Source organism: Dermochelys coriacea, chromosome 23, assembly GCF_009764565.3.
Source record: "Dermochelys coriacea isolate rDerCor1 chromosome 23, rDerCor1.pri.v4, whole genome shotgun sequence".
NCBI classification, from domain to species: Eukaryota; Metazoa; Chordata; order Testudines; family Dermochelyidae; genus Dermochelys; species Dermochelys coriacea.
The window spans coordinates 4,967,623-4,981,205 of NC_050090.1; positions in this window are offsets into that span (position 1 = coordinate 4,967,623).

The following is a 13,583-nucleotide window of genomic DNA, read 5'->3' on the forward strand; positions in this document are numbered from 1 at the left end:
GTTGCTAGAGGCTCAACGAAGAGCTGCAGAAATTGAGCCCCTGACTCTTGTGGGGCTGGGGACCCCCCTGCCTGGAGATCCTGCTCCAATACGGAAAGTGGGGAGGGAAAGGGACCTGGGAATCTCTTTGTTCCCTGCATCTTACCTGGGTGCCAAGGCCAAGTCAATGGTCTATCCTGGGTCACGTTGGTCAGGATGGTGCCGAGAGCTAACGGGGGGAGAAGAGAAAAGGGGTGAGTGCCATGGCCCTTTGAACCAGGCTCCCTGGGGCCAGGCAGGTGGGCTCAGCTGGCAGCATTTACCTAGAATCATCAGGACCTGGGCCATGGCTGGAGTATCCGAGTCAGGATGGCTCCCTGTAGAGGTCTGCAGCTGGCAGGGAGCTCCCTGTCTATATATTGGCAAATGCCAGAGGGTGGGTCCCAGATCTCCTCCCGGGGTGGAGCCTTTTGGTTGGATGTTTTAACTGGAGGTTTCATGACATGACATAATTTCTAAGGAACAATTCATTCCTGGAGACTCCAGGACAATCCTGGAGGATTGGCAACCTTAGATCCGAATCTCCCCATCCCCCTCCCCCCCGCCCTGGCTTTTCCTTCCCTGTCCCTGTGAGCTCATCCCAGCGCTGCCTGCCAGGGATCAGCCTGGGGCCACATGGGCTAGACCCAGCAGGCTGCTCCCAGAGGCTGGGCTGAGTATGCTGGCGACACTGCGGAGTGGGGGAAGACAGAGTGGGACCCCCGACCCCTCTGCTGAGGGGAGGCGCAACGCCAGGGCATGGGCGCCCCAGATTCTGCCCAGCCGACCCACGGGGGATGCAAGGATTAAAGACGCAGGGTGGGGCCAGGACTGAGGACCCCTTGGTGCAGGTGCCGCCCATCCTGACACCTTGAGAGGGTGGGGGGTTTCTGAGCTGTTTGCACTGACCTCAGCTCCTGAATCCTTTGGGACCACAGGCAGACCTGCAGGGCCCGATTTTGTGCCTCCCCCCAAGGCCCACTACACTGTCATTAGTGTGAGACCCTCTCACAGCGTGGCAAGGACAAGGGCCCAGCATGGGCATCTCCAGGGGCTCTGGATGGGGCGCTGCAGGGAGCCAGCACTATGGGGCCTACACTCACCTTCCTCCACCCGGGGCTGGATCAAAACCCCAGGGAGGCAGAGGGAGTCTTTCCACAGGGCTGCGGGGGTCAGATGTCCCCAGGGCACCTGCCCTGCCAAAACCAAATGCAGATGGAAACGGGCTGCCCCTCTCTCCCCACCAGACCCCTGCCTGATAAGCGACATTAATCCAGAGCCTTCCCGCCCCCCAGCCCACCAATGCTGGCTCCTCCCTTGAAGTGAGGGGACCTGGCACTGCCTGGCCAGAGAGCTGCGTCTGCGGCGTCAGTCCTCTCTTGGCAGGTGGGGAAACTGAGGCAGGCACTCGGCCGAGGCGGCACTTTGACAGCAGCGACCGAGCCCCGGTGGGGCCTGAGGGAAGCAGCAATTTCAGGGGAAGAGAAGAGGGAACGGGCTGAGCTGGAGCTGAACGGCCAAGAAGCGTCACAGAACCTGGAGTGTCCAACCTTCCCCTGTGCTGAGATCCACAGGCCCCAGCTGGCTGCTGCAGAAATCAATGCGGCCAGATCCCTAGCTGGGGTCAACCGGTGTTAGCTCCAGTGGATGAGCGATGCAGAGTGAGCTGCCGAGGCTCTGGCCTGGGGGGTGTTTTGCAGCTGGCTTTAACGGCTGTGGCTGGACTGGACCATACAGGGATCCCACAATTCAGGGCCTGTTGGAGTTCACGTCAGTTTCTGCTCCACCAGCAGGGTTCAGAGGTGGCTGGCGAGTCGGGGTGAGGGGGTGGGGGGAAATGCACGAGTGTATTTAAAGCAGCGAAAGCCCTCAAGAGCCTGCCGTGCGCTGCCCAGCCTCGTGACCCCAGAGGACAGCTCCTTCATGACAGCAGTGCCTGGATGGCTAGCCGCTGACCGGTACCAATCATAGAATCATAGAATATCAGGGTCGGAAGCGACCTCAGGAGGCATCTAGTCCAACCCCCTGCTCAAAGCAGGACCAACCCCAACTAAATCATCCCAGCCAGGGCTTTGTCAAGCCTCACCTTAAAAACCCCTAAGGAAGGAGATTCCACCACCTCCCTAGGTAACCCATTCCAGTGCTTCACCACCCTCCTAGTGAAATAGTGTTTCCTAATATCCAACCTAGATCTTCCCCCACTGCAACTTGAGACCATTACTCCTCATACTGTCATCTGCCACCACTGAGAACAGCCAAACTCCATCCTCTTTGGAGCCCCCTTTCAGGTAGTTGAAAGCAGCTATCAAGTCCCCCCTCATTCTTCTCTTCTGCAGACTAAATAACCCCAGTTCCCTCAGCCTCTCCTCATAAGTCATGTTTCAGTCCCCTAATCATTTTTGTTTCCCTCCGCTGGACGCTTTCCAATTTTTCCACATCCTTCTTGTAGTGTGGGGCCCCAAACTGGACAGAGATGAGGCCTCACCAAAGCCGAATCGGGGCGGTGAGGGGCGAGTTTCCAGGACTGTGGCACCGGTCAGCCCCAGGTGCCCAGCAGTGGCACTCAGCTGCCCCAGGAAAACAGGGAGGAGAAATGGCTGGTTGATTTCAGTTGATTTCATCCCTCGGTCTGCAATGCACTTGCGTCAGCCTGTTTCAACTCATCCTGCCTCGGCATGGGGCAAAGGATGCGGTGCCCCCTGGGGGGCCCTCTGAGCCCCCCATTTCCATGAGGATCGCCACGCTGGCCCATGCTCCCTCTGCTTCATCTGGAGTTCCTCTGCGCGGCAGTCTTGGCTTCCTTCGTGGCGCAACGGGCGTTGTCCGAGGTTCTGCGCTTCCGTCCCCCCTTCCGGAGCCCCAACTTTGACCCTCGCCTGCTTTTTTTTCCCCATTTGTTACCCCCCACATTCGGTTGACTCCCGCCCTGTTTTTTTCTGGCCTTCCTCTGCCCTTTCCGTTTTGTACGGAGGGACCAAACAGCTCTGGTGTGGAATTTCCGGCAGACATCCCACAATGCACAGCACGGGAAATCCCCGAATGCCTAGAGCCCAGCAGCAGTGCAAGGCACCCTGGGACTGTCTGACCGGAATGCCGAGCGTTTGCTTTGAACCATCGCCGGGCAGTGGGGCTGCAGCGAGATAGGGTGAAAGCCCCTTCGTGGGGGTGGGGGATAGCAATGCAACGTGGATGCACGGCTCACACGGCCCTTGTTGCAGGTCCCTGTGCACGCTGAGCCACACAACCAGCAGCGACTTTCAAGTGTAAACACACCGGAAGCTAGAGCTGCTTTAGTTTTGCAGCTTTGCCAACATGCCCCCTGTGGCAAAGTGGGAATGTTCTTAATGTTTTCTCTAAATACTGTGTGGGCCCTCAGTTTCCCCTATGCCGTTCTTAAGTATCTAGGTGGTGGGACAAGCTGTGTGATTGTTGCAGAGCCTTAGAGCGCCAGTGTGATGCCGTCTGCCCAGAGAATGGCTGACATCCTGTCTCCTGGCAACTGATGGCCTGGGCCCCTCTCCTCTGCAAAGGTGCCAGCTGAAGGTGTTGGCCCCGTGAAAGAGACAAAGGCCGGAGGAAGGGCTGGAGAGTTTCAGTTTGGAGGTGGGGAAATGGAGGGAGGCCCAGATGGGGCTCTGGCCTTCCTGCTCCCCAAGATGGATCTGACTGAGGGGTCCGGTTCTCGGTACCTATGAGCTCTGTTTTAGACCATGTTCCTGTCATCTAATAAACCCGTTTTACTGGATGGCAGAGAGTCCTGTCTGACTGCGAAGTTGGGGGGCAGGACCTCTGGGCCCCCCAGGACCCTTCCTGTGCGGACTCGCTGTGGAAGCGCACAGAGGGGCAGAGGATGCTGAATGCTCCAGGGTCAGACCCAGGAAGGTGGAAGCCGTGTGAGCTTTTTCCCCTGGAGACAGGCTGCTCCCAAAGAGGAAGCTCCCCCAGAGTCCTGCCTGGCTTCGTAGGGAGCAGTTTCAGAGCATCTGTGACACCCCCACTCCCGGCTCCTTGCCGCCAGCATCTGGCTCCGGAGCAATTCCATGTGAGGCGGCTCAGAGAGACAGAGCTTCTTTTCCAACAGTAGGTTGGTGTTTGGACTCAGGAGAATAACACACCTAGCCACTGGCTGGGCTTCAGCTTGAGTCTGAGAAAAACAACATGATTTTCATTTGTATTATGGGAGAGATCCCAACTGAGATCAGAGTCCCCTCGGGCCGGGCGCTGCCAGGACACACCGTGACCGAGATCAGAGTCCCCTCAGGCCGGGCGCTGCCCAGCCACACAGTGACCAAGATTGGGACCCTGTCGGGCCAGGCACTGCCCAGACACATTGTGACTGAAATCAGGGCCTGTTGGGCCGGGCACTGGCAAGACACACAATGACCAAGATCAGGGCCCTGTCGTGCTGGGTGCTGCACAGACACACGGTGACAGAGATCAGGGCTACGTAGCGCCAGGCGCAGCCCAGACACACAGTGCAAGACAATCCCTGCCCTGAAGAGTTTCCAGTCTGAATAGACAAAGAAAGGCTCCAGTGTCCCCATTTTACAGATCAGAGAAGCCAAACCCAGAGAGAAGGGGTGACTTGCATCACACAAGGCATCTGTGGCAGGGTTGACCCAGAGCTTCTAAGTCACAACCCAGCACCTTCCGTGAATACCTGGAGGATGAAGGGGTAATCACTGGCAGCCAGCATGGATTTGCTGTGACATTCCCCAGGGTACAATGTGGACTGGTGAATGTCTGTGTCCCACAATTCTCCAACCTGTGGTGCCCTTTACACTGCTTCATTGTGAGAACAATCACTCCTGGTCTGCCCGCACACAGCCTCCAGCATATAAATCACACCCAGCTATACAGTACCAGTGGTATAGCCATCCATCCATCCATGAATTATATTACAGAACACGTTTCAGAGAGGTAGCCGTGTTAGTCTGTATCAGTAAAAACAACTAGGAGTCCTTGTGGCACCTTAGAGACTAACAAATTTATTTGGGCATAAGCTTTCGTGGGCTAGAACCACTTCATCGGATGCATGGAATGGAAAATACAGTCGGCAGGTATAAATACACAGCACATGAAAAGATGGGAGTCGTCTTACCAAGTTGGGGGGGCAGTGCTAACGAGGCCAGTTCAATTAGGGTGGATGTGGCCCATTCCCAACAGCTGCCACATCCACCCTGATTGAACTGGCCTCCCCTGGGAGGCTAATATGAGGGGGAAAGGAGTCCAGGAGAGCTGGCTGTATTTTAAAGAAGCCTTATAGGGCGCAGGAACAAACCATCCCGAAATGCAGAAAGAAGAGCAAACATGGCGACCAGCTTGGTTTAACAGTGAAATCTTCAATGAGCTTAAACACAAAAAGGAAGCTTACAAGAAGTGGAAACTTGGACAGATGACTAAGGAGGAGTATAAAAATATTGCTCCAACATGCAGGGGTGTAATCAGGAAGGCCAAAACACAACTGCAGTTGCAGCTAGCAAGGGATGTGAAGGGTAACAAGAAGGGTTTCTACAGGTATGTTAGCAACATGAAGAAGGTCAGAGAACGTGTGGGCCCTTTACTGAATGGGGGAGGCAACCTAGTGGCAGAGGATGTGGAAAAAGCTGAAGTAGCCAATGCTTTTTTTGCCTTGGTCTTCACAGACAAGGTCAGCTCCCAGACTGCTGCAGTGGGCAACACTGTATGGGGAAGAGGTGAGCAGCCCTCAGTGGGGAAAGAACAGGTTAAGGAATATTTAGAAAAGCTGGACGTGCACAAGTCCAATCGGTCCAGATCTAATGCATCGAGGGTGCTGATGTGATTGCAGAGCCATTGGCCATTATCTTTGAAAATTCATGGCGATCGGGGGAGGTCCTGGATGATTGGAAAAAATCAATATAGTGCCCATCTTTAAATAAGGGAAGAAAGAGAACCCAGGGAACTACAGACCGGTCAGCCTCACTTCAGTCCCTGGCAAAATCATGGATCAGGTCCTCAAGAAATCCATTTTGAAGCACTTGGAGGAGAGGAAGGTGATCAGGAACAGTCAACATGGATTCACCAAGGGCAAGTCATGCCTGACCAACCTGATTGCCTTTTATGTTGAGATAACTGGCTCTGTGGATATGGGGAAAGAGGTGGATATGATATATCTTGATTTTAGCAAAGCTTTTGATACGGTCTCCCACAGTATTCTTGCCAGCAAGTTAAAAAAGTATGGACTGGATGAATGGACTATAAGGTGGACAGAAAGCTGGCTAGATCGTCGGGATCAACGGGTAGTGATCATTGGCTCGATTTCTAGCTGGCAGCCGGTATCAAGCAGAGTGTCCCGGGGTCAGTCCTGGGGTCAGTTTTGTTCAACATCTTTATTAATCCTGGATGATGGCATGTACTGCACCCTCAGCAAGTTTGCAGATGACACTAAGCTGGGGGGAGAGGTAGATACACTGGAGGGTAGGGATAGGATACAGCGTGACCTAGACAAATGGGAGGATTGGGCCAAAAGAAATCTGATGAGGTTTAACAAGGACAAGTTCAGAGTCCTGCACCTAGGAAGGAAGAATCCCAGGCACTGCTACCGGCTGGGGACTGACTGGCTAAGCAACAGTTCTGCAGAAAAGGACCCGGGGATTACAGTTGATGAGAAGCTGGATATGAGTCAGCAGTGTGCACTTGTAGCCAAGAAGGCCAATGGCATATTGGGCTGTATAAGTAAGAACATTGCCAACAGATCGAGGGAAGTGATTATCCCCCTCTATTCGGCACTGGTGAGGCCACACCTGGAGTATTGCGTCCAGTTTTGTTCCCCCCACTACAGAAGGGATGTGGACAAATTGGAGAGAGTCCAGCGGAGGGCAACAAAAATGATTAGGAGCTGGGGCACATGACTTATGAGGAGAGGCTGAGGGAACTGGGCTTGTTTAGTCTGCAGAAGAGAAGAGAGAGGGGGGATTTGATAGCAGCCTGATAGCAACCTGAATGGCGATTCCAAAGAGGATGGAGCTCAGCTATTCTCAGTGGTTGCAGATGATAGAACAAGAAGCAATGGCCTCAAGTTGCAGTGGGGGAGGTCTAGGTTGTATATTAGGAAACACTATTTCACTAAGAGGGTAGTGAAGCACTGGAATGGGTTCCCTAGGGAGGTGGTGGAATCTCCATCCTTAGAGGTTTTTAAGGCCCAGCTTGACAAATTCCTGGCAGGGATGATTTAGTTGGTGTTGGTCCTGCTTTGAGCAGGGGATTGGACTAGATGACCTCCTGAGGTCTCTTCCAATCCTAATCTTCTATGATTCCTTCTGGGGTTCAGGCGACAGTATGTCTGTTTGCATGAAGAAAAGGAGTACTTGTGGCACCTTAGAGACTAACAAATTTATTTGAGCATAAATAAATTTGCTCAGATAAATTTGTTAGTCTCTAAGGTGCCACAAGTACTCCTTTTCTTTCTGCGAATACAGACTAACACGGCTGCTACTCTGAAATCTGTTTGCATGGAAAGCCCCAGCTGTTCAGTTGCCAAAATGTAAATTTCTCACTCACACCCTCCTTCCTGATAAAGAATGGTCACTTAACCAGGTGATGGTCCATTTGATTATGTTGACACCTGGATGAGGTGTTGGCTAGCCTTTTGTCTCTGGGGAACTGGTCTGAAGCAGTTTGCCAAGACTTGGAACATGTCTGATACAGTAGAATTTTATAACTTTACATACAATGTTGCCACACATTTTATGAGGACAATAATGATCAGCAAATTATGAGTTTTTTAAATGATACCTCACAAGGCATTCTTTGTATCAAAGTTGATCATAGTCTTGTAGAAAGGGTGAACACAAGAGCACAGACTGTCACAGTAATCCCTAGCAGCCAGCATGGATTTACTAAAAACAAATCATGCCAGACCAGCTTGATTTCCTTCTTTGGTTTGGTGAATAGAGGGGAATGCAACGGATGTAATATACTTGTACTTCAGCAAGTCTTTTGACACAGTCCCATGTGACATTCTGGTAAACTGGAGAAATGCAGTTTCAGCGGAAATACCATTAAGTGGATACATAACTGGTTAAACAGCTGCAAACAAAGCGTAACTACTAATGGAACAAGTGTCGGACTGGAGGGAGGTATCGAGTAGGGTTCCCCAGGGATCTATTCTGCATCTGGTGTTGTTTAACATCTTTATTAAATGGCCTGGATGTAGGTTTCGAGAGTTGACTGATCACATTTGCAGATGACACTTTAGAGGACAGAGCAAAGATTCAGAGGGATCTTGATAAATTGGAAAACTGGGCTACAGCCAACACAATGAAATTCAACACAGACAAATGGAAGGTGCTTCAGTTAGGGAGGAAAAACCAAATGCACAAATGCAGAATGGGGGGTAACTGGTTTGGCAGCAACACGGCTGAGAAGGAGCTGGGAATTGTGTGAAGGAGCTGGGAATTGTGGTGGATCCCAGCCTGAACGTGAGTCAGCAATGCGATGCTGTGGCCAAAAAAGCAAATTCAATTTTGGGTTGCATTAACAGAGGCAGAGCCTGCAAGTCCTGGGAGGTGACAGTACCGCTCTGCTCGGCGCTGGTTGGGCCTCAGCTGGAGACCTGTGTCCAGTTTTGGTCAACGCTGTATAGGAAGGATGTAGAGAAACTGCAAAGGGTCCAGAAATCAGCGACAAAGATGCTGAGAGCTTGTCTCTATAATATCCTGGGGTGAATGTGGCTACTACAACACTGCACTTCTGAGAGAGATGATGCATTTCTGCCAACAGGTGGCGCTCAGGACCCATCTGCAGAGCAAAGACCTCACCATGTGGTAACAATTATAGCAAGTCACTTGCTGACTGCCCGGCCTTCCAGCTGTGCCCCTCATCTAGAGGTGTGAGCCTGCTGCAGGTGTGCAAGGGCCCATGTTCAGTCCCTGACAAGCCCATTTCTCGACACAATTTACTGTAAAGAAAACACACGATGGGCTAAATCCAATATCTTAAAGTCTATCTATCCCCTTACTCATTTATCTGTAAAAAGAAAAGGAGTACTTGTGGCACCTTAGAGACTAACAAATTTATTAGAGCATAAGCTTTCGTGAGCTACAGCTCACTTCATCGGATGCATTTGGTGGAAAAAACAGAGGAGAGATTTATATACACACACACACACAGAGAACATGAAACAATGGGTTTATCATACACACTGTAAGGAGAGTGATCACTTAAGATAAGCCATCACCAACAGCAGGGGGGGGAAAGGAGGAAAACCTTTCATGGTGACAAGCAGGTAGGCTAATTCCAGCAGTTAACAAGAATATCAGAGGAACAGTGGGGGGTGGGGTGGGAGGGAGAAATACCATGGGGAAATAGTTTTACTTTGTGTAATGACTCATCCATTCCCAGTCTCTATTCAAGCCTAAGTTAATTGTATCCAGTTTGCAAATTAATTCCAATTCAGCAGTCTCTCCTTGGAGTCTGTTTTTCAAGTTTTTTTGTTGAAGGATAGCCACCCTCAGGTCTATAATCGAGTGACCGGAGAGATTGAAGTGTTCTCCAACTGGTTTTTGAATGTTATAATTCTTGACGTCTGATTTGTGTCCATTCATTCTTTTACGTAGAGACTGTCCAGTTTGGCCAATGTACATGGCAGAGGGGCATTGCTGGCACATGATGGCATATATCACATTGGTAGATGCGCAGGTGAAGGAGCCTCTGATAGTGTGGCTGATGTGATTAGGCCCTATGATAGTGTCCCCTGAATAGATATGTGGACAGAGTTGGCAACGGGCTTTGTTGCAAGGATAGGTTCCTGGGTTAGTGGTTCTGTTGTGTGGTGTGTGGTTGCTGGTGAGTATTTGCTTCAGATTGGGGGGCTGTCTGTAAGCAAGGACTGGCCTGTCTCCCAAGATCTGTGAGAGTGATGGGTCGTCCTTCAGGATAGGTTGTAGATCCTTAATGATGCGTTGGAGAGGTTTTAATTGGGGGCTGAAGGTGATGGCTAGTGGCGTTCTGTTATTTTCTTTGTTGGGCCTGTCCTGTAGTAGGTGACTTCTGGGTACTCTTCTGGCTCTGTCAATCTGTTTCTTCACTTCAGCAGGTGGGTATTGTAGTTGTAGGAATGCATGATAGAGATCTTGTAGGTGTTTGTCTGTGTCTGAGGGGTTGGAGCAAATGCGGTTATATCGTAGCGCTTGGCTGTAGACAATGGATCGAGTGGTATGATCTGGATGAATGTTAGAGGCATGTAGGTAGGAATAGCGGTCAGTAGGTTTCCGATATAGGGTGGTGTTTATGTGACCATCGCTTATTAGCACCGTAGTGTCCAGGAAGTGGATCTCTTGTGTGGATTGGTCCAGGCTGAGGTTGATGGTGGGATGGAAATTGTTGAAATCATGGTGGAATTCCTCAAGAGCTTCTTTTCCATGGGTCCAGATGATGAAGATGTCATCAATGTAGCGCAAGTAGAGTAGGGGCATTAGGGGACGAGAGCTGAGGAAGCGTTGTTCTAAGTCAGCCATAAAAATGTTGGCATACTGTGGGGCCATGTGGGTACCCATCGCAGTGCCGCTGATTTGAAGGTATACATTGTCCCCAAATGTGAAATAGTTATGGGTCAGGACAAAGTCAAAGTTCAGCCACCAGGTTAGCCGTGACAGTATCGGGGATACTGTTCCTGACGGTTTGTAGTCCATCTTTGTGTGGAATGTTGGTGTAGAGGCTTCTACATCCATAGTAGTTAGGATGGTGTTTTTAGGAAGATCACCAATGGACTGTAGTTTCCTCAGGAAGTCAGTGGTGTCTCGAAGATAGCTGGGAGTGCTGGTAACAAAGGGCCTGAGGAGGGAGTCTACATAGCCAGACAATCCTGCTGTCAGGGTGCCAATGCCTGAGATGATGGGGCGTCCAGGATTTCCAGGTTTATGGATCTTGGGTAGCAGATAGAATACCCCAGGTCGGGGCTCCAGGGGTGTGTCTGTGCGGATTTGTTCTTGTGCTTTTTCAGGGAGTTTCTTGAGCAAATGCTGTAGTTTCTTTTGGTAACTCTCAGTGGGATCAGAGGGTAATGGCTGGTAGAAAGTGGTGTTGGAGAGCTGCCTAGTAGCCTCTTGTTCATACTCCGACCTATTCATGATGACGACAGCACCTCCTTTGTCAGCCTTTTAGATTATGATGTCAGAGTTGTTTCTGAGGCTGTGGATGGCACTGTGTTCTGCATGGCTGAGGTTATGGGGTAAGCGATGCTGCTTTTCCACAATTTCAGCTCGTGCACGTCGGCGGAAGCAGTCTATGTAGAAATCCAGGCTGCTGTTTCGACCTTCAGGAGCAGTCCACCCAGAATCCTTCTTTTTGTAGTGTTGGCAGGAAGGTCTCTGTGGATTAATATGTTGGTCAGAGGTGTGTTGGAAATATTCCTTGAGTCGGAGACGTCGAAAATAGGATTCTAGGTCACCACAGAACTGTATCATGTTCGTGGGGGTGGAGGGGCAAAAGGAGAGGCCCCGAGATAGGACAGATTCTTCTGCTGGGCTAAGAGTATAGTTGGATAGATTAACAATATTGCTGGGTGGGTTATGGGAACCATTGTTGTGGCCCCTTGTGGCATATAGTAGTTTAGATAGCTTAGTGTCCTTTTTCTTTTGTAGAGAAGCAAAGTGTGTTTTGTAAATGGCTTGTCTAGTTTTTGTAAAGTCCAGCCACGAGGAAGTTTGTGTGCAAGGTTGGTTCTTTATGAGAGTATCCAGTTTTGAGAGCTCATTCTTAATCTTTCGCTGTTTGCTGTAGAGGATGTTGATCAGGTGGTTCCGCAGTTTCTTTGAGAGTGTGTGGCACAAGCTGTCAGCATAGTCTGTGTGGTATGTAGATTGTAATGGATTTTTTACCTTTTTACCTTCGGTCCTTTCGGAACAAATCCGCACAGACACACCCCTGGAGCCCCGACCTGGGTATTCTATCTGCTACCCAAGATCCATAAACCTGGAAATCCTCGATGCCCCATCATCTCAGGCATTGGCACCCTGACAGCAGGATTGTCTGGCTATGTAGACTCCCTCCTCAGGCCCTTCGTTACCAGCACTCCCAGCTATCTTCGAGACACCACCGATTTCCTGAGGAAACTACAGTCCATTGGTGATCTTCCTAAAAACACCATCCTAGCCACTATGGATGTAGAAGCCCTCTACACCAACATTCCACACAAAGATGGACTACAAGCCGTCAGGAACAGTATCCGCGATACTGTCACGGCTAACCTGGTGGCAGAACTTTGTGACTTTGTCCTGACCCATAACTATTTCACATTTGGGGACAATGTATACCTTCAAATCAGCGGCACTGCGATGGGTACCCGCATGGCCCCACAGTATGCCAACGTTTTTATGGCTGACTTAGAACAACGCTTCCTCAGCTCTCGTCCCCTAATGCCCCTACTCTACTTGCGCTACATTGATGACATCTTCATCATCAGGACCCATGGAAAAGAAGCCCTTGAGGAATTCCACCATGATTTCAACAATTTCCATCCCACCATCAACCTCAGCCTGGACCAGTCCTCACAAGAGATCCACTTCCTGGACACTACGGTGCTAATAAGCGATGGTCACATAAACCCACCCTATATCGGAAACCTACTGACCGCTATTCCTACCTACATGCCTCTAGCTTTCATCCAGATCATACCACACGATCCATTGTCTACAGCCAAGCGCTACGATATAACCGCATTTGCTCCAACCCCTGAGACAGAGACAAACACCTACAAGATCTCTATCATGCATTCCTACAACTACAATACCCACCTGCTGAAGTGAAGAAACAGATTGACAGAGCCAGAAGAGTACCCAGAAGTCACCTACTACAGGACAGGCCCAACAAAGAAAACAACAGAACGCCACTAGCCATCACCTTCAGCCCCCAACTAAAACCTCTCCAACGCATCATCAAGGATCTACAACCTATCCTGAAGGACGACCCATCACTCTCACAGATCTTGGGAGACAGACCAGTCCTTGCTTACAGACAGCCCCCCAGTCTGAAGCAAATATTCCCCTCTATTCGACACTGGTGAGGCCTCATCTGGAGTACTGTGTCCAGTTTTGGGCCCCACACTACAGGAAGGATGTGGATAAATTGGAAAGAGTACAGCGAAGGGCAACAAAAATGATTAGGGGTCTAGAGCACATGACTTATGAGGAGAGGCTGAGGGAGCTGGGATTGTTTAGTCTGCAGAAGAGAAGAATGAGGGGGGATTTGATAGCTGCTTTCAACTACCTGAAAGGGGGTTTCAAAGAGGATGGCTCTAGACTGTTCTCAATGGTAGCAGATGACAGAACGAGGAGTAATGGTCTCAAGTTGCAATGGGGGAGGTTTAGATTGGATATTAGGAAAAACTTTTTCACTAAGAGGGTGGTGAAACACTGGAATGCGTTACCTAGGGAGGTGGTAGAATCTCCTTCCTTAGAGGTTTTTAAGGTCAGGCTTGACAAAGCCCTGGCTGGGATGATTTAACTGGGACTTGGTCCTGCTTTGAGCAGGGGGTTGGACTAGATGACCTTCTGGGGTCCCTTCCAACCCTGATATTCTATGATTCTATGATTCTATGAAATACT